This window comes from Oryzias melastigma, linkage group LG15 (assembly GCF_002922805.2).
Source record: "Oryzias melastigma strain HK-1 linkage group LG15, ASM292280v2, whole genome shotgun sequence".
NCBI classification, from domain to species: Eukaryota; Metazoa; Chordata; class Actinopteri; order Beloniformes; family Adrianichthyidae; genus Oryzias; species Oryzias melastigma.
In genome coordinates this window covers 13,475,720-13,494,303 of record NC_050526.1, presented here as the reverse complement: position 1 = coordinate 13,494,303, position 18,584 = coordinate 13,475,720, and the positions used below count along the sequence as shown (strand labels likewise).

The 18,584-nt window shown below is 39.1% G+C and overlaps 1 long non-coding RNA gene across 1 annotated transcript; it reads right to left on the bottom strand.

Moving 5' to 3' along the window:
- Nucleotides 1-3,585: 3,585 nt before the first annotated feature.
- On the bottom strand, nucleotides 3,586-15,194 carry LOC112161951. Its single transcript, XR_002921977.2, has 2 exons — nucleotides 15,007-15,194; nucleotides 3,586-4,803 (listed from the first exon to the last, which is right to left on the bottom strand). It is a non-coding gene; the product is annotated as an uncharacterized LOC112161951 (long non-coding RNA).
- Between the last annotated feature and the right edge of the window lie 3,390 nt (nucleotides 15,195-18,584).

Sequence of the window (18,584 nt, the reverse complement as noted above, 5' to 3'; positions counted from 1 at the left end):
AGAAGATAGTCTAATGCATTTTTTAAATTATAAAATGTGATAAATATTAATTATTATCATATTTTTGTAAAAGTTAATAAACTTTGAAAAACCTAACCCTTCATGGAAGAGGATTTGACTTATTTCCCTATACTTGTAAAAATAATGTTTTGCCACAGATTCATTTTTTCATTTCCTTCTTTTTCAGATTCAGTTGCTTGTTGTCTGAGCTTATTTATCATTTTCCTTATGTTTTGCGTGTGCATGTGTGTGTGGGCGTGTGTGTGTGTGTTCTTTCTGCACTGTTGCCCAATAACAGATGGCGTCTCTGCGTTTCCTGTCATCTTACATTTCCTCCCTGCATGGTCTGCTGCTGCTGCTGGGCCTTTAGAGTGATATTTCTAATAAGACTATCCTCTGACACATATATATATATATATATTTTTTTTTTTTTTCTTAGGACCACACAGCTGCATCTTTTGTTTCCACATTTTTGTAGAAGCCTTCTCCCACCTGGCAGCATGTATCCTCTACTTCTGTTCCCCACGTCTAAATCGTGGCGGTGTGCATCTCCACAGGCCCATCAGTCCTGTAGCTTGGTTTCGGTCTAAGGTCAGACTGCAGCTGACCGAACATTTAGTTTCGGGGTTTTCCTGTGCCGTCTCGGCTGAGTGAAAGTGAAGTGAAGGGCCACTTCTGTTTTCTGAGGTGCACAAAACAGGAACTTGGTTCTTTTATTTTGTGAAGGTTTTTGTCTTGTGTCAAAAAAACTGATCCTCACTTTTTCCTCTTCATAAAACCCATAAGGTGAAGCACAAACCAATGCACAGTATCAACATAAAATGTTCTTTCATTGATTTAGATCAAACCAGGAAGCGCCTGGATGACTGGTAGCGCATGGGAAACCAGAGTTCGAGGGGCACACTGGGCTTGCTTCAGTGTCCTTAGGGAACTGCTTACCTATGTAGTCACAAGGGGCCCAAGTCTGGGTCTCCCTGTGCCGGTCCCCAGCCCAGATGAGCAAGGAAGGGCATCGAGTGTTTGAAAACAAAACAAAAAAAACAAACAAACAAAAAAAAAACTCTCTGCCAAACTACAGTAAGTTGTGCTTATTGTAGTGTGCTGATTGGCTGTGCCAACCCCTTGAGGGTATATGCTGAAAGGTGAACAATAAACCGTTTAGACCAGGGGTTCTCAAAGTGTGGCCTGTGGGGAGAGTTTTTGTTTCCCTCGATATATCACAACCAGTTGTAAATTGCTTGGAAAAAAATATTTTTTTGCTTTGTGGTTTCTGGCGACATCTGCTGGGGGAAAAAGTAATAACATCCAGGAGTCAATGCTACAACAACGCATTAATTTTACCCCTATAGGGCAGAAAACATTTTCTATGTCACTACCTCTGTGAAAAATGAAGGACAGTGACGACGGCAGTAGACATGGAGTCAGAGCGGGATTTGGAGAGAAGACCAGAGTGGGTTCCTTTGAGGATAAAATGTGTTTGCAAGGCGAAAAGGTGCTTTCAAGCTAAGTGAACAAATCCCTATTTTGTGATACCTCATGTAAAGTTGTGCCTGATTTGCCAACAGGTAAATGCAATGCAAAGATTTCAGTATAAATTGTCACTATGTTACAAATCATAAAAACTATGACAAATTTCCGGCGAGGAGCGCAACATTGAGCTCCAACAAATACAACGAAGCTACGCAGCTGATAATGTTTACAAAAATGGTTAAATCCAGTGAAGCTGTGACAGAATCTATGTTGTGGCTTTAGAAATGACCCGGTGTTGCAAGCTCTTCAGTGATGGGGAGTTTGTGAAAGAATTTAGACATTGTTTCTTCCAGGGCAAAAATAAAGTTTAAAGAAATTATTCCGTCACATTTTACAATTACTAGACAAGTAGAAGATCCTGGCAGCAACTTCCGACAGCACCTCAGGTGACTATTTTTTTTGTAATTAGGTTTTGCTTACAATATTGTCAGAAATACATGACACAGGTCTGATGTTGACCAAAATTGATCATATTTCTCAGTTAAAACAATGTTTCAAATCTTGCTCAGTTTTTTCTTGCTCTGTTAACTCTACAAATGACACTGAGTCATTAAAGATATTAAAAATAGTATTTTTCTGTTTATCAATTTTTTTCACCAATATCTAATGTCGAGTTCTTAATTTGCCATTCCTCTACAAAACCTTTGAGAACCCCTGGTTTTCTCAGGCCAACATTGTAAATAAGAAATTGTTCTAAATGTGGTAAAATAAAGGTTGTTAAATCAACCAGTTAATGATAAACTGTGACTTTGATGCTCCTGTGGCTCCATCTTGTGGCGGTAATTTGTACTGCAAAAATGATGACGTTAATGTGTGTCAGCAGCTCCAGGTCTTCATTATACTGCTGTTACTCTCAGTGCTCAATCAATGTTTTAATACACATCTTTATCATTTACACTCCTAATCTTTAGTGTAAGCTAAACAAAAAATAAAATAAAATAAATAATGGGTAAGTCACAGATTCAAACATAAGATCGTGTCCCTTTAAAATGTTTAGTTTCTATTGATGAATTTTAAGCTGGTCTTTAAACTTTTTTTTCTAACTAAATGGAGTAAACTCAGTCAGACAAACACTTTTTTTTGCTGTTAGGAAGTGGAAAAACTTTGAAAGGATTTTTGAAAGTGAAATTGCTCAGCCTTGAACAGAAAAGTTTGTAAACGACGAGAAGTCGCCAAATAGTTAGAATCTTGTTGTTACTCTCAGTGCTTTATCAATTTTCAATACTCATCTCTCAACCTTTACATATACTATTTCTACCCTACATTCACACAGACTTCTCAATGAAATCTTTTAATCTTAATACAGGGCTGCATTAAAATTAACATTTAATTTCAAATTCATTATTGTGCATAGAACGGTACAGTTTAATATTACAAGTCAACTCCTTAATGTTCTGAAAAGTACTTTAGCAGAATTATGTACAATTCTTTAGTTTTTCTTTTCACATTAAGATTAAAATGATTGTATTTTACATAAATAAATGGCAGAGGTCCATGCATAAGAATTTAACTTGCTTCTCTTTTATTTTTATCCTCAGAACTTGCCTTGCTCAAGGGTCAAAGGCAGTTTTCTGCAGATGAAACGTCCAGCTTTTAAATTTTATACAAACATGGCTTTTATTTTGAAAAACTGCTGCATAATTAAATTGAACAAAGAGTTTGAAGTACTAGATAAGGTTCTTTTGCAATATCCCATTGTAATAAATGTCTTATTCTACAGGTTTGTATCTTAGAAGACAGATTTCTGCTTAATCCATCAGTTCGGTTCTGTCACGTCCTGTGTGCGTGGGTTTCCTGGTCCCAGTGGGACAGCGACCCGAGGTGGCTGGGTCAGCTGAAGCAGCCAATGAGAGAGCGGCCGCTCCCCGTTTCCTGTCCACAAGAGCAAACATTGTCCAGAAGGACGACTCAGGATGTCAGAGGTCCAGAAGAAAAATAAATCTTCAGCCAAATCCTGAGTCGGGTTTTTAATTAAACTGTTCTAACTTAGCACCGCTGGTGGTCATGTCAGTGCAGATACATGTACATGATGCAGGATTAAATCAACTGCAGAAAGACTTTTTGAATCAACTTTATTTACAGAGAAACACACACAACACACGTTCAACTACAAATCAAAATGTGGTGAGAAATAAAACTTGTGGTTTCTGAAATAATTAAAGAAAAAAGAAAATCTTCCCTGCAACTGCTTGAAACAGTAAAGGAGTTTTTTTTTTTTTTTAGAAATTTACATAAAAAGTCAATTTTGCAGGATAAATCTTCAAAATAAAATGTTCATTTTTTTAATCCAAGAACTAAAATGCTCCATACACCACCGTATGTGAAAAATAAACATTCTGGGGTGAAAACGTAAACTTCAGACCACATCCAACATGTTTATCTTTTGAACGGTTAATGAACAGAAATGTAAAGGAGTCGACTTTGCTCCACAGCTTCAGGAGGAATTTCTGAGGCAGGAAGTGCAAACAGTCCCACTCCCGGCCACCAGGGGGCGCATGCCGAGAGTGTAGGATGTTTACACCACCAAGAGCTCAAAAGTCAAACATCACTGCACACTAAATTTACACTGAAGGACTTTGTCAATAGTTTTTACAAGTTTTGTAAAAGACAAATACATTTCAAAGTAAAAGTTTTTTACTCCATTAGACAAAAACACAAAACATTTTTTACTTTGATATTTCTTTGAAGAGGAGCAGACGTAATTTCAAGGAGGAAACATTTCAATGAAAGTCTTAATTCACAGCATCATAAGTGTGTAGTGGCTGAGGTGGCGGTAACACTAGAGTGCTTCCTTCCTTCCTGTTGGTTCGGTGGCGTGTGCGTTACACCCACTTCCTCCACAGCATCACTGTAGAGGGGAAAGGATCGTCCTCACTCTTTCCTCAATCCAGTTCTCTTTCCTGACCCTCTCTTTCTGGATCTTTGGTGGATGACGTTGCTGTATTTCATCAGAGGGTTGAAAACATGGTGAAATACGTTTCTGTTTCACTTCTGAATGAGACGACCCCCGTGACCTTTTGGCGTCCAGGCCGTCTGCACACTCAGCTTCTGCGGGTCAGGATGGAACTAGCAGTTGGCTCCTGCAAACATCCGACTGAAAGCCCCAGAAATCAACACCAGCTTCCAGTCAAGGATGTTTACAGTAGCCCTGACTGCCAACTGGACCAGACGAAACAGACCAAGAATTTCATTTGGTCTTTCAGTGAAAGCCGTCTGTTTTCATAGTCCTCTCCTAAAGGGGATGTCTCTGGTAGAAGCAGAACCGGCGCTGGTCTGAGGATGAGACACAAGGAAGGACAATTACTTGTTTGAAGTTCAGAGTGATGTAAAAAGGAATAATAAAGTAAAGAAGACAATGAGCAGAGGTTATGCCATTTTTAAGTTTCTTTTTTTTTTGCATTAAATCATCTTTTCTCCCTTTTATTAAAAAAAAATAGAAAAAACATCAACTGCATTTCTGCACTAGAAAACATTAGATTTTAAGGCACTCTGTCCATGGACCATAATCTAAACTTATGTCATATAAGCGCACCGAACAATAAACCACATTAAGCAAAACAAAAGAATCAGACGCAAGTGTATTAACAATTCCTGTAACTCCAAACCTTGTAGCAGAAAAAAAAAGAACTGACCAATACTACTAAAACAAATGTTACTGTGACTACACCAACTCCCAAACCTGTTAGTGGCTGTATAAGACAACTGGACTGAGCGGGTTTGATGTCACCCACAGAAAATGGCTTACTCCAACTAAATGAAGTCAATTCAGTCAGCCTTTTTTTTCTGCAATACGGATGTCATGTTGGCTCCAACATGATGATTGACCCAAATCGCTCTCAGTCAACATTTCTATGACAACCACTCTCACCAATCAGGAGTGAGCTTGTTGGAAGTCCACACCCCTACCACTTGAAAGTGAGCTCGGGAGAATCCGTCAATTGTTTCGAAAGTTCAGTGTGAGACGACATGCTTTTGAGGTCCCTGATTGGTCAGTTTGTAACTTGAATAAATTGCCCTTCAAATGAAAAAAAACAAAAAAAAAGTCATGAAAAAAAATTGGTATTAGTGAGAAGAAAAACGTATCAGAGTAAGAATGATTATTCTGAAACACAAAATGACAGTAACAGCTGTTTATTTCTCTATAGAAGTCTATGGGATTTTGGCTTCTTGGAACCAGTGGGTACTTCCTGTTTGGAACATGGGGGGGTGGGGCCACTCGGTCCAGTTAATGTTAGTATCAAGCAAACAAACAGTCCCACACCGCAGTATGTTAGCATATTCACAATAATCACCCAACCTTGTTTGTGGCAGACTTAAAACATATAGGCAACGCTCCAGAATACGAGGCCATTTTTTGTTAAATAAAATCAAGTCCTAAGTGATCTTTATAGTGCAGACATTTTTTTTCCAACTCTTTGAAGTAGACTGGCCAAATTTATTTGACAAGTTGATCAGTCAGTTATGATCTGAACATTCACCTGAGATCAAAGAAGCTTTAACCTCAACAGAACTCAGACAACAGGATGGAAGGAAGAAAATGAGCTGTTTTATTCAATTTTAAATGATAAAAAAATAAGTAAATAATAATTTTAAAAAAATAAGTTTATTTCAACTCTCCTTTAGCTAAATGTATATTATGAACACGCAGGACATCAAGGAGAAAACGGACGTTCACCTCTTGGGTTTGGGGTTGAAGCTAACGCTGTGAGCAGCTACCAGCATGGCTCCACTTTCCACTGTTTTCCTTCTCTGGCTTTGTTGTCCAGTAAGCACTGTATCAGCATGTGACATTCCTCAACCTTAACTCCAAACCCACACACATATACCATGTAAACATAAACGGCCCTCTCTGTTTAGCCATCACACACACTCCCACAGCTCAGCACACACACAAATCTAATTACTTCCTCACAAGCACATCAATGTAGAGGACTCCCATGATGCCCTTTGACTCCTTAAAGCTAACGGCTCCCCTTCCCAACTCCTTTATCCACATTTTTTAACCACATACACCCAACGCTAAAAGCTGGTGCAGCACATACGGAAATATGCACTAAAGACAGACGTTTCCTTCTTTCTTTGTGTCTTGTGTGATGGAGCCAGAATGCATGCAATCACATGTGCGAGATAAAGACAGGAATGCTTCTCTATCCTGATCCCCTTTTAAGAACAAAGAGTTCAAACGTCACGCTGCAGCAGAGCCCTTCAGTAAATATGCTTCCGTCAATCATTGTTGCAGCAATCCACTAGCTGCACTTTCAGGGCTTGCAGTCTGTTGTGCTGCAGTAGATCCTTCTGCTCATGACGTGGTCATTAGCCATCAGCAGCAGTAGAGACGGATTTTTAATCACATGAAACTCCAACTGCTGGAGGAACCTTTTTCTATAAACGATGCTCAAGCAAAACCCTTCGTAAATGACATGATGTAGACTGTTCCTCTCAGAACAGCAAACTTTAAAGGGTCACCAAACAGTGAAGTTGGAGGCTGACTCCACCCACAGCCGAAATGTGAAAACCCAGTCAGAGGGGTGGGGCTAGGGGACAGGACTGTAATTATTACTAGAGCTGCAGATCATGACGTGGGACTTCTGAAACTTACAGTTGAATTTTGTGATTGGTCAAACTATGTAATACACCACACAGACACGGGCAGCACACAGACTGTTTTTGACTATATTTTCAAGAATTAAACACATTTATTCTTACTCATCAAAAATATGTCAATGACCAACAGACACTTTTAAAGCCCCATTTATAGAGGTCAACAACTCCAAAAAAAGTTGATTATGGTTTTTTTTTTAACCCTTTAAGGGTTTACACATTGACTGTATAAGAACTGGACAGAGTGACCCTTCTCCCCATCCTGTTCCAAACAGGAAGTACCTGCTGGTTCGAAGGAGCCAAAATCCCTAATCCATGGCCATATCAACAGAAAAGAAAAAAAAAAAAAAGAAAAGAAAAGAAAAAAAGACGACTGAAACATTAATTTTGTTGGAAGTACGCTACTTTTAAATTAGGGACGTCACACTCAGTCCAGTTCTCATATACAGTTAGTTGATTCACCTAATTTCTCTGCAAACATGAAAATGACTTCAGATTTCTGCCAGGTTGGCTCATATTAAACAAAAGAGATTGATTTGAGAGAAAATGAGAATTTGTCTTGGAGCGAACATCCTGGATGCACAGATTCCAGAACAAAACGTGGAAAGATTAAAGAGAATCTGGCTACAGAGAAAAAAAAATATTGTGCCCGAAAATTAATAGCCTGAAGCCCCTCCCCCTGCTGGAGCCGGCCGCAAAATGTGCCAGCTTGCGTGTGACCAGAGACCCCTTGGAAAGTTTGATCCAGTTTTGTGCAGAAGTTGTTGGAAAACATGGAAATTAGAGTCAATTATACATTGACTGTGAATTTTTTTTTTGCAGAAAGTGTAATATATATATATAAAAAATAATAATAATAGAAAAATAATAATAATAATAAAACAAATATTCCCCAGACATTCAAAATTCTCAAAAGATAAAAAAAAGAAAAATATGCTCTGTAACTAACTAAAAAAGGAGAGTTCAAGTTCCTGGACTACAATCAATAAATTCCAAAAATAAAAATGTTCAAATGGACACCGTTGTGTTCCTCATAAAAAACATTCCATACTTTTACTGGAAAACTAAAGAGGAACTTTGAAGGGTCAGTTTGTGGATGTCCATGGACGTAAAGTTTAACCCTTTAACACCTTGAGCATCGTTGATCTTTAACACACAGCAACTTTTCAACCATTAGCACGATCAATTCCAGTAAATTTACTGGAATTACATTGATCGTGACGATTGAAAAGTTACAGTAAATAAGAGAACATAAACACTAGAGCTCTGGTGTTAAAGGGTTAAGATTAGCTTTAATCTTGTTTGAGAGAACAAGTTCAAAAAGCCATAAAACCTCCCCGACAACGCTTCTATTTTCTGTGCAAACCCATTTTACAAATTTCTTCCACTTGTGCGTCTGATTTGTGCGAACCATCCTGTTCCTCTACATTTAGCTGAAGGTATTCAGGATTCAGTGAATCCACAGCCACTCCTGCCGGTCGGCTCCAGTTACATAACTCGCCATTCACAGAACATTCACGGCTCACGTCGGTTCTGGTCCGTGTCCACGGGGTCTTTCCAGAGAGGAGCGAGGCGCTCACGTGCGCCGGTGCCCGTGTGCGGACAGACTTTAGGGCACTACTCTCCTTCAGTCATGTCACTTGGGGAACAAAGCAGACTTTATCAGGACATTACAATCCTGCATTCCCCAGATTCTTAGCACTTGGCAACCAGTTAATACACAGAGCGGAGGGAGAGAAAGAGAGGAGGATGGGTAGAAAAATAAGAGGCAGCTGTACACCAAGTCCTCTCTGTTCACTGTGCCTACAAAGCAGGAAAGGCGTACAAGAAAATAAGACTTTGGAAAGAGTGCAACTTTTATCCATCAGTTACAAAACTTTTCTCTATTATTTTACAACCAAAAAGCATATCCAGCCGCTTCTGTTCTATCGGCAAAAGTACACACCTGGATGTGCATTTCGAAAGGAGACTTTCTGTTTGGCATTCATGCAATCCACCCAGCAACTCCTGCTTTGATAAGATCTCAGCTCTTGAAATGGCTTGCTACCAAAACAACAGTGGCATTTTTGTTGAGGATTTTTTTTTTTCAGTTGTTAAAACGGCAGGAATTAAAAGTGTCCGTTTCACAGACTCACACTGGGGCAAACTGACAAATAAGGGGGGCTTTTTATTCTGCACAAGGACAGTTGTGTTGATGAGGAAACTAAACTCTATTGGGTTTTAACGTGTTTCGGAGACACACTCCGGTAAAGTGTTTTTAACATGCTCTTGTGGCATTTTTCTGATAATGAAGGATGGAGAAAAAAAAAAAGAAAAAAATTCCCAGAGTATTTCTTTATTCAAATCGTGAATCTGGAGCAGATGCAAAAATGTCATTTAAGAAAGAGATCATTTGTGACATAGAAAATACGCCACAAGCTCCTTGCTCTCAACAACGGGGAGGGAAAGAGGCGGTGGGGTTGCTCCACACCAACCCACTCTGCAAAAACTGCCCTAGAAAACAGCAGAATCATAATTAAAAGACCACTGGAAACGTTTTTAAAATAGATCAAAAGTTGATTGAAGTGGGACTTGAAGATGATAGTGAAAAGTCCCACATTTTCAGGAAGACAAACTTCATAGCCATCTAGCTTAAGGAGGTAAATTCTCACCGACCTGTTCAATCGCCATAGAATTTATACCAGTTTGCTTCTTTGGATAGTCCACTTTGTTCAAAACACACAACAGCTCAACTGAAATTACAAAAAAAAAATATATAAAACAAAAAAAAAAAAAAATATGTTAAAAAAAACAGGTTATTTCAAAACAAAGGTGTTAGTCCAATTACAAATGAGCTCTAATTTGGTTTTATTCAGTTAGAATTCAGACAAACTTCACAGACGACCAAAGAATGGCAAAGAACCAGAGGAAGTCAACAAAGAAGAAAATGTTTCATCAGTACATTTGTTTAGTTCTCTAGTTTATCGAGGGGGTTATTTTCTAAAAATAAATGCACAGATGTTTAAGGGCTCTCAACAGACTTGATACACTTCCCTCAGACAGACATGAACATTTTCACCCTTTTCTCTAATCTAATGAAAACTGGTCATGGTTAAAGATGTGTGTACATATGAAAGCTGAACAAATTCTATACAGAGACGAGGCGAGACAGTGATTTATTGACATGGTCTATAGCGGAGAAGGTGATTTATTGACATGGTCTATAGCCAATCAGGAAGCAAAAAAAAGAATGCAAAAACAACAAACCGCGATAGTAAGGAACCACTGAAGACGATGAAGGACGAGTGGAACTTTCCAGTTTTCCTTTTTATTCCCCCTCTCATTCATCTAGGTGAGAACTCATTCAGGCAATTCCACCTCCAACCTGCAGGCAACCAGATGTACTGTTCCAGCTGTTGGCTGGTCGTCTCCAACCAAAAACCAGACAAAATCTCAGACAGTTTTCCTAGATGCAGTAATACACACGGCTACACTACAGAGCAGAGTGGAACAGAAAGTTCTGCCTCCACTGTTTTATCCTCTAGACATGCAATAAAGCAACAATAAAGGGGCAGGTTAAACACCATTCCAGGTAGAGTTCATTGACCGCAGCAAAGTGGTGCGTTAAAGTGAAACTTTGAAGGCCATCGGCATCTTGAGTTTCATCATCAATCCAAGAGGTCAACCAAAGAGACAAAGGATTTCTGTCTACAGTGCGGGATGTGGGGGGAGTATTATGGTCTGGGGTGGTTTCGATTGTTTGCAAGTAGTGGCGGTCTGACCAAACTATAGTTTGAATTTATGAACTGAATCAGGAGACGGACGGAAGGAGATGAAGGAGTCCAGGCCCGGATCCTGTTGATGTCCTTAAAATAATCCTTCACTCGATAATAAAAATAGAAATGGTGTAAATAAAAGTGGCATCCTTTTAATATTAATGTGGATGCAGGAAAGCCCGTTTGTCTTCCGAACAAACCTCTGAATTTGCAATCTTTAGATGGCTGCACCGTTCCTACTAATGCTTTGGATCTCCACAGATATCTAGAGGTCTGCTGAACCCATTTGTTGAAATGGTTATTTTTTTGTTTCTATGATTTCTAAAGTGATCTTTAAAACTACTCATTCAGTACAAGGTGGCAGACACAAGAGCTTCCTCCTCCTCCTCCTCCTCTTCCTCCTCCTCCCATGAACTCCCCTGACTTCTAACCTTGATCTAATTGGTGACCGAGTACCTGCATTCCTTGGCTGATGAGCCGAATCGTAACTTTGCCTGGTAACTGCTCAGCTTAGTGGATTTCACATTTGCACGCTCCCTTCCGCTCTTCTGACGTCAAACAAACATCTTTCCACATTCGTTTGAACGCTCATTTATTATCTGTTACATAAAGTTAAACCATTTTTAGTTTAAAAATGATTACCACTGATTTATGTACACCAAGAGATAAGTGGCAGGATCAGGTTTAAGTTTAGTAAGGCCAGCATGTGCCTCTAACCGCAGCCTTCAACGACAGTAACTGCACTTTTTCCACTCTTTATCTGATGGCACGATCCTGCCCTCTATTTAACGACCTCTACAAGCTGACCTTGTGTATCCAACTCTGACAGCAGTTTAACACACCGATGGATATTCCAAGCAGGGATCTGAACACTGACAGAGCCTATGGGCCATGACGCCAGAACTCATTAACAGGACCGACTCGGTTACAAAAACGCCAAGTTAATGTTCCTCCATCCTCTCCAGGCTCTTGAAGCCCGCTCGTTTCTGCAATCCAGATGCTAAAGTTGACACAGTAAAGAATGAAGTTAGACATCAGTTCTTCTTAAGCTTACCATACTTAGAAAAAGTATGAAAGAAAAGAAAAAAAAAAATCTGCTTGGTCTCCACAAATCAGAGTTGACATTTAACCCTTCATCTACCTAAACTCTTCAACCAATTACTCAATTAATGCAATTCCAGTGGATGCTAAAGCCAAGAAAACCAGCTTTACAAATGTAAAGTGCTGAATAACGGCATTGAACTTTGCTACCTTTACTAACGTAAAGTGGTGCAAAATGGACCAAAGCTTTGCATAAACTGCTGCAAAATGGCACCACGCTTTGCTGACTTTCCTAACGTAAAGTGGTGCATAATGCCACAAAGTTTTGCCAACTTAACCAGCATAAAGTGTTGTGTAATGACGCAATGCTTTGCTAGCTTTATTAACGTAAAATGCTGCGTAACGGCGCAAAACTTTGCTAACTTTACTAGCATAAAGTGCTGAATAATGGTACAAAGCTTTAACATGAGGGATGTGTTGCATATCAGTGGAAAACCAATGCTAGAAGCTGCTTTCCTCCACTGATTCACATTAATAGCATAAACAGTCCAAGATAGGTCAAAGTGCGTGATCTATCTAGGTGTCACCTGGGACATCTATGGTGTTGAAAGGTTAATAGAAAAAAATAATGTGTTAATTATCTCAATGTAAAAAGAAACAAATGAAAATGGGCTTCAAACAATCCCCTAAACAGAGCAAGGAGGTCATGTGACCACAGATTTTATTCCTCATATGTACCCTCCATTATCAGCAGCCTCTCCAACACAGAAATCATTCCAAATACAGTTTTAGTGCCTTCTTTGATCTTACGGTCTTCATCCTGCAGGACCTTCTGAGGGTTTGGAACTTCTTCTTCAGTAAAATATCACGACTTTTCCCGGTACATTGGTAGTAAAGAACAACTTCTCTCAAAATATAACAAATAACTGTTCATTTTCACTTCCTCGAATGACACAGATTGTTACCATTCTGACACAAGGCAAACCCGAAGTTTGACCTTTTGCCTAGTTTAAGCCACTTGAGAGGCTTCCTACAATTAAGAGAAAAAAAAACTGAAGTATTTGGTCAATTTTAAGCACATGCCAGGGGGGTTGAAAGTCAGAAACAGGAATAAATACAGTGGATCTTAAAATAATGCCATGAAAACAGATCAGGGGTTTGGCTTCCTCCCTCGTTTCCACTTCAGTCATGAGTTCGACTCCAGATCCCTTTGCCCCGTTGCAGGATGGGCCGAGAATTCAGGAAGTGGCTCTTGCCGTCTCCATGACAACCCAGAGGTCAGCCCTGCGAGGCCGGAGACCCCTCCTCAAACACAAAGAGCCTTGGAGGCCTAGATCAACACAAACAGCCCTGCGGACGCACATATACGCTCTCAACAAACAGACGGAGGAACAGAGGAGCAGACGGGCTCACGAGGGCTGAAGCGCTCTGGGCGAGCTCAGGCAGCAGCAACACATTCACTGAGGAGTTGCTGTAGATCAGGGATGAGGACTTCAACAACATCACAACACTTCACTCCCGGAACTTCACCGCATCAAAAATTTCTGCAGGATATCAAAATATTATACCAATATTAAATGTGCCAAGGGAATATTTAATTTTGGTTATACACAGATTTCAGACAAATTGTATGATCACAAAAACTTCCCAATTTAGAAGTTACTATACGTGCAACAAATACCAAGTCTTTTTCATCAGAGTCCCCTGCGTCGAAATCTGCTTGAGAACCAAAGACTTCCATCCCAAGGGAGGAAATGGACAGAAGGGGCTGCAAGAGTCACTTTTACCCAAACACCACTGCAGCACTGGTGACATTTTACCTTCTGGGTAGGATGTGGGGTGGGTGGGGGTGAAATCTTCACAGTACTAACATTAGATAGTATGGATATACTTAAAGTTCTACTCCAATTTTCTTTCGATCTATAGTAGAATCGTTCTCAGAGGTCTTTAATAAGTTTTTATCAAAAAAAAAAAAAAAACAACTGTAATTTTCCTGGTCATAGTTTTTGCAGAGCAGCTCCTTAAAAATCCACTAGCTTACAGCCCCTCACAGCACAAACCTAACCTTACTGGAGCAACAAAAATGGCGAGCAATATCGGAGCTACCCAGCCAATCCAGCCGTACGTACCAGTTGTGACAAGGAAAACAAAGACATTCATGGATCTAGTCGTCTACAAGGGGATGAATCAGAATATGGAGCTTGTGGCTTGCCGTGGTACCTTCTACGTCATGACAATTTGAATAAAGAAATACTCAGAAATCCAATTTTAAGATTAATTTTCTTTAAACATGTCCTCCCCAATCAGAAAAATGCAACAATAACATGTCAAAAGCACAATTTTTAAATCAGAGCAGGTCTTTAAGGCACACAATGTGCCAATCTAATAGTGTTTGGTAGGATAAACTTCTTTTGTGACCAAATACAACAAAAAGAGAATAAATAAAAGTCTAATCTGACTTCTTCCTGATGTCACAAGGCTAGTTTGATCTTTGGAAATGCACAACTTACTTTGCTTTTTATTAAAATGATCTGCAAAGATTAAGATGCATAATTTCAAAGTGGCTGTGGATTCCACCACATCTGTATTCTGCTGCAATGGAAATTCAAGAGCTTTAAGTTCTGTAAAATGGAAACATTCAGGCTGAAATGAATCTTAAATCCCAACCTTTTAAATATCTTATTTATCATGCAGGTCTCAAGTTCTTTTAGTCGCACTTTCAACTATATTGTAATGACTTTCTGATCTCTGAACACGGATGAGTCCAGATTCGGGTCTTGGTGAAGTTCGGCACCAGATGTCCCGCAGCTGGACCCACTCACCCTGACGACTGTCGCGGATGAAAGCAGCCTCACATTGTCAACTTTTGCTGCGTTTCGGTGACGGTTTAACCCGCTTTCCGTGATACTTTTGATAAGCGCCGATGTGGATGTTTCGAGGTCAGCTGGAGGTGAGGAAATGAATTCAGTCTTCCGGAGAGGCCGAGCTCTCTGCCCGCTGCGGCGGAGCGGCGGGGATGTTGGCGCCCATAACGAGTCGCCGAAAAGTTCCGGGGAGGAAAAAATCACCAGGACCGTACCTTTTCTTCCTTCGAGGCGCTCAACGTAGGCTAGTTTCCCGTGTCCCAGTCGAGACTGAACTCTGTCAACTCTCGAGGTTTTTATAGGAAGGACGCTGGACCGAGTCCAGCCCCCTTTTTCAGCCGAGCCAGCTCAAGCTGGCTTCCGTCACCACGACGATCATTTCCGGTTTTGTGATAACATTTTTGAATAAATAGTGTTAAAATAAGCCTTTAGAGCTGAAAATGACAAACTTTTAAATGCAAAGGATTACATAAATATGCATGCGTTAATTTAAAAAATGAAAACAATACAGTTTAACAGTAGAAACATAATTTTACTATGAAAGTCCCAACTGTACTTCCGGTTTTATTTTCTTCAATATTTTCAACTTAACACAGGATGAGCGTTCACCTTGCACACAGACGGTCAAATGCGCACAAACGCACACAGATGGAGGACAGCTTTAACGGCCCAATAGATAAAAATGATTTAGTAAAACAAAAGAACATTAGATTGATTGAACCCGAGACTTCCTCTAAAGATAACAAGAAAACTATATGAAAAAAAAGGAAAGTAAAAATTCTCCTCCAGGCCTGACCTCCACTCTGACCTCCAGCCTGCTGACCTTTGGGAGGACATTTTATCACAATTCTTACTGTGTACATATCAGTGTTCAATACTTTATTGTCGACTGTGTATTTTCAGCTCATCCACCTTTAATCAGACACAAGGTCACTTAAAGATCACCACTACCTCCATTTACGCTGCGTCGCCTCTGCAATCAGGAGTCACAGATCCAGGTCAGAAATGTACACTGGACCAGTTTAAAAATACTTCCACCTTAGAAAGTCAATGCAACCCTTTTAACCGGATTTGAATCAAGATGGATGCAGCTAGCATCAAAAGATGGAAACAGACATTACGGTGCAGTCAATACTTGTAAGGCAGAAAGGAGGGAAAACGAGATGTTTTTGTAGCAGTAAATACTTTAAAGGCTGCTGTGGACAGCAAAACATTCAAACTAATGTTGGATATGGGATTGCATTTCCTTGGAAGCCATCTTTCATTGAGGATTTATGTTTTCATGGGGCTTTTATTGTGAAATATATAAAAAAATGGATTGTTAGTTTACCATCTTTGAGCCTATTTAAAATGAATCCCCTTTAGCAAAAGTACCAGTGTACCATAGACTGTAAATGTAGTGCATTAAGTAAACTAACAATATATGTATTCAGACTAAATTGGAGCATTTTAAATTTACAATATATTTAAAATAAACTTCAAGCATACTACTTCACTTCTAACTCACTTTTAGTACAGACTAAGTATAATTATAATACACTTGATAGAATTTGCTAAAGGATGTTTCATGTACAAAAGTGACAATCCAGCTCATAGTAAGAATAAAATATTAAAAGGAGAAGTACGTTTTAGCTTCAATTTCTATGGCTTAGTACATTTTTTTCCTACATCAGCGGCGCAGTTTTGATCTGGTGCTTTTATCAGTTCATCCTCAATAATTTAACTCTATAACCTTGTTAGAACCTATCAAAAGCTTAAGGCAATATAATAAAATACAGAAATTTTATTTTAACACAGAAAGAAAACTTTTATAAAGTTCTACTGTAATCAACTTGACTTGTGTTTGTGGGAAAAAAAAATACTTTATTTTCATCATCCTATACATTTGTGTGCATGTATCACTTTACAAGTAGAAACATTAAATATGCAAGACAAGGACATACATTTAGGTAATCCATCAACCCTAAAGCAACTTTTCAAATTAAAGCATTGAAGTTGAGTTTGAGTGTTTGGAATTTGAGTATGAAACAGATTTCTGCACACAGATGTCTAAAATAGGAGGTGAAAAAAAACCATTCAATGCTGACCATCAAAAGCAATTAATGATCAGCTACAGGGCAGATGCAGTGGAACTACTACAAGATCTTATGGAGAATATATCTGTAAAATATCACAAATATTTTGTTGGCACAGTGGTTGCCTCACAGTGAGAAGGCCCTGGTTCAAATCCCTGCTGTGTGACCCTTTCTGTGTGGAGTTTGCCTGATCTCCTCATGCATGTGCAGGTTTTCTCCAGACACTCCAAGCAGACTGGAGACACAAACTGTGCAGAAAAACATAAAATAAACATTTCTCTAGTTTTGAATGCTTCAGATAAAAATAAAAATTAAAACATTTTTGATGAAAACAGTCAAAATGAGCTTTCATATCAGGAAAGGACAGAAATTAAGCGACTTCTGAACATTTCGAACTGGAAATGTCAGTGTGTGATTCACATTTGTCAGAATAAGTAATTACTTTTTTTTAATAATCAAAATACTTTAATTTATTTGTTTCTTTGCATGTGTTTAAATTCACATTTTGTCTTAATAAAAGGGTATTTTTGAGAAAGGGCCTACCCAACATCAAAACAGATGCTTGATGCTTTCAAAATGATAATAATTATTAGAAAAAAAGCTGACAAAGTAATTATTACCTGAGTGTTTCGGTTTTACATGGGTTTAGTCATCTATAAAGCTCAGGTATAGAAAAAACAAGGTAGTGGCCACAGTGTTACTTCTTAAGAACCGCAGTGGAGAAAAACCTGGAGAACCGCGTCTGGTTTCCAAACGAGATTCTTCTGCCGATCATTAAAAGAGTCCGATCACATCTGAGACTTTATCACTGAGTGTCCCAAACCCGGTGCTCAACAAGTACCCAGCGTACACGGAACGTGACGGTTCACAGTCTGACTGTTTGGTTTTTCCACTGCCCTCATATTGTTTTGCTTAGAGTCCAAACTCCTGAGGATCTGAAGCCAGATAGTGTCCCTCCAGAAACAAGAGCCAGTGTTGACACTCACATCACACACGGATGAGGGCGGTTGATACTCAAAGCAGTGTGGACATGTTTGACCTATAGCGAGCATTCACCTGCACGTTGATTCAGGTTACTGAGCACGGATGGAAGAAAAAAAAGAAAAAAGCATAAGGAAATAGTTTCAGGTTTCCTGTTTTAACTAAATTAGCAGTGTGTTTCTGTGTCTGCGGTTCATCACTGTTGAAAGTATTGACCATAACAACACATAGTGCAGGTACTCTCAGTTTTTTCTAACATCTGAGTCATGGATACTTCCCTCAGACACACACTAAGGTCAAATGTAAGATGTATAGTCACCATCCAGGAGGTAATACCATGAAATACACTAAATTATATAGCAGCTTCACAAACAATGATTCCCATAACAGGCACAATAGAGTCACCTTAGTAAAAAGTCATAGTTTATTTGAAATGTAAATGATGCAGTAATTGGAATACTTTAATATGTTGTCAGGAAACAGTTGTCACTCCTCAAAGGAAGCAGTTTTCTACCAAATATTTCCAAACCCTGAATAGTCAGAGAAATATGAAAACATAAAGAAATATCTGCTGTATCACATTTAGGAGTGCACCAATGTTTGTAAATGAATGAAATATTATTCTGAAGACTAAAACTAAAGTTGAAAAAAAAAACCTGTTAGCAGAAGCATTTATTTTCTATTGCTAAGCATGGCATTGGGGGAATAATGGTCTGGGCTTGATTTATAGTCATTAA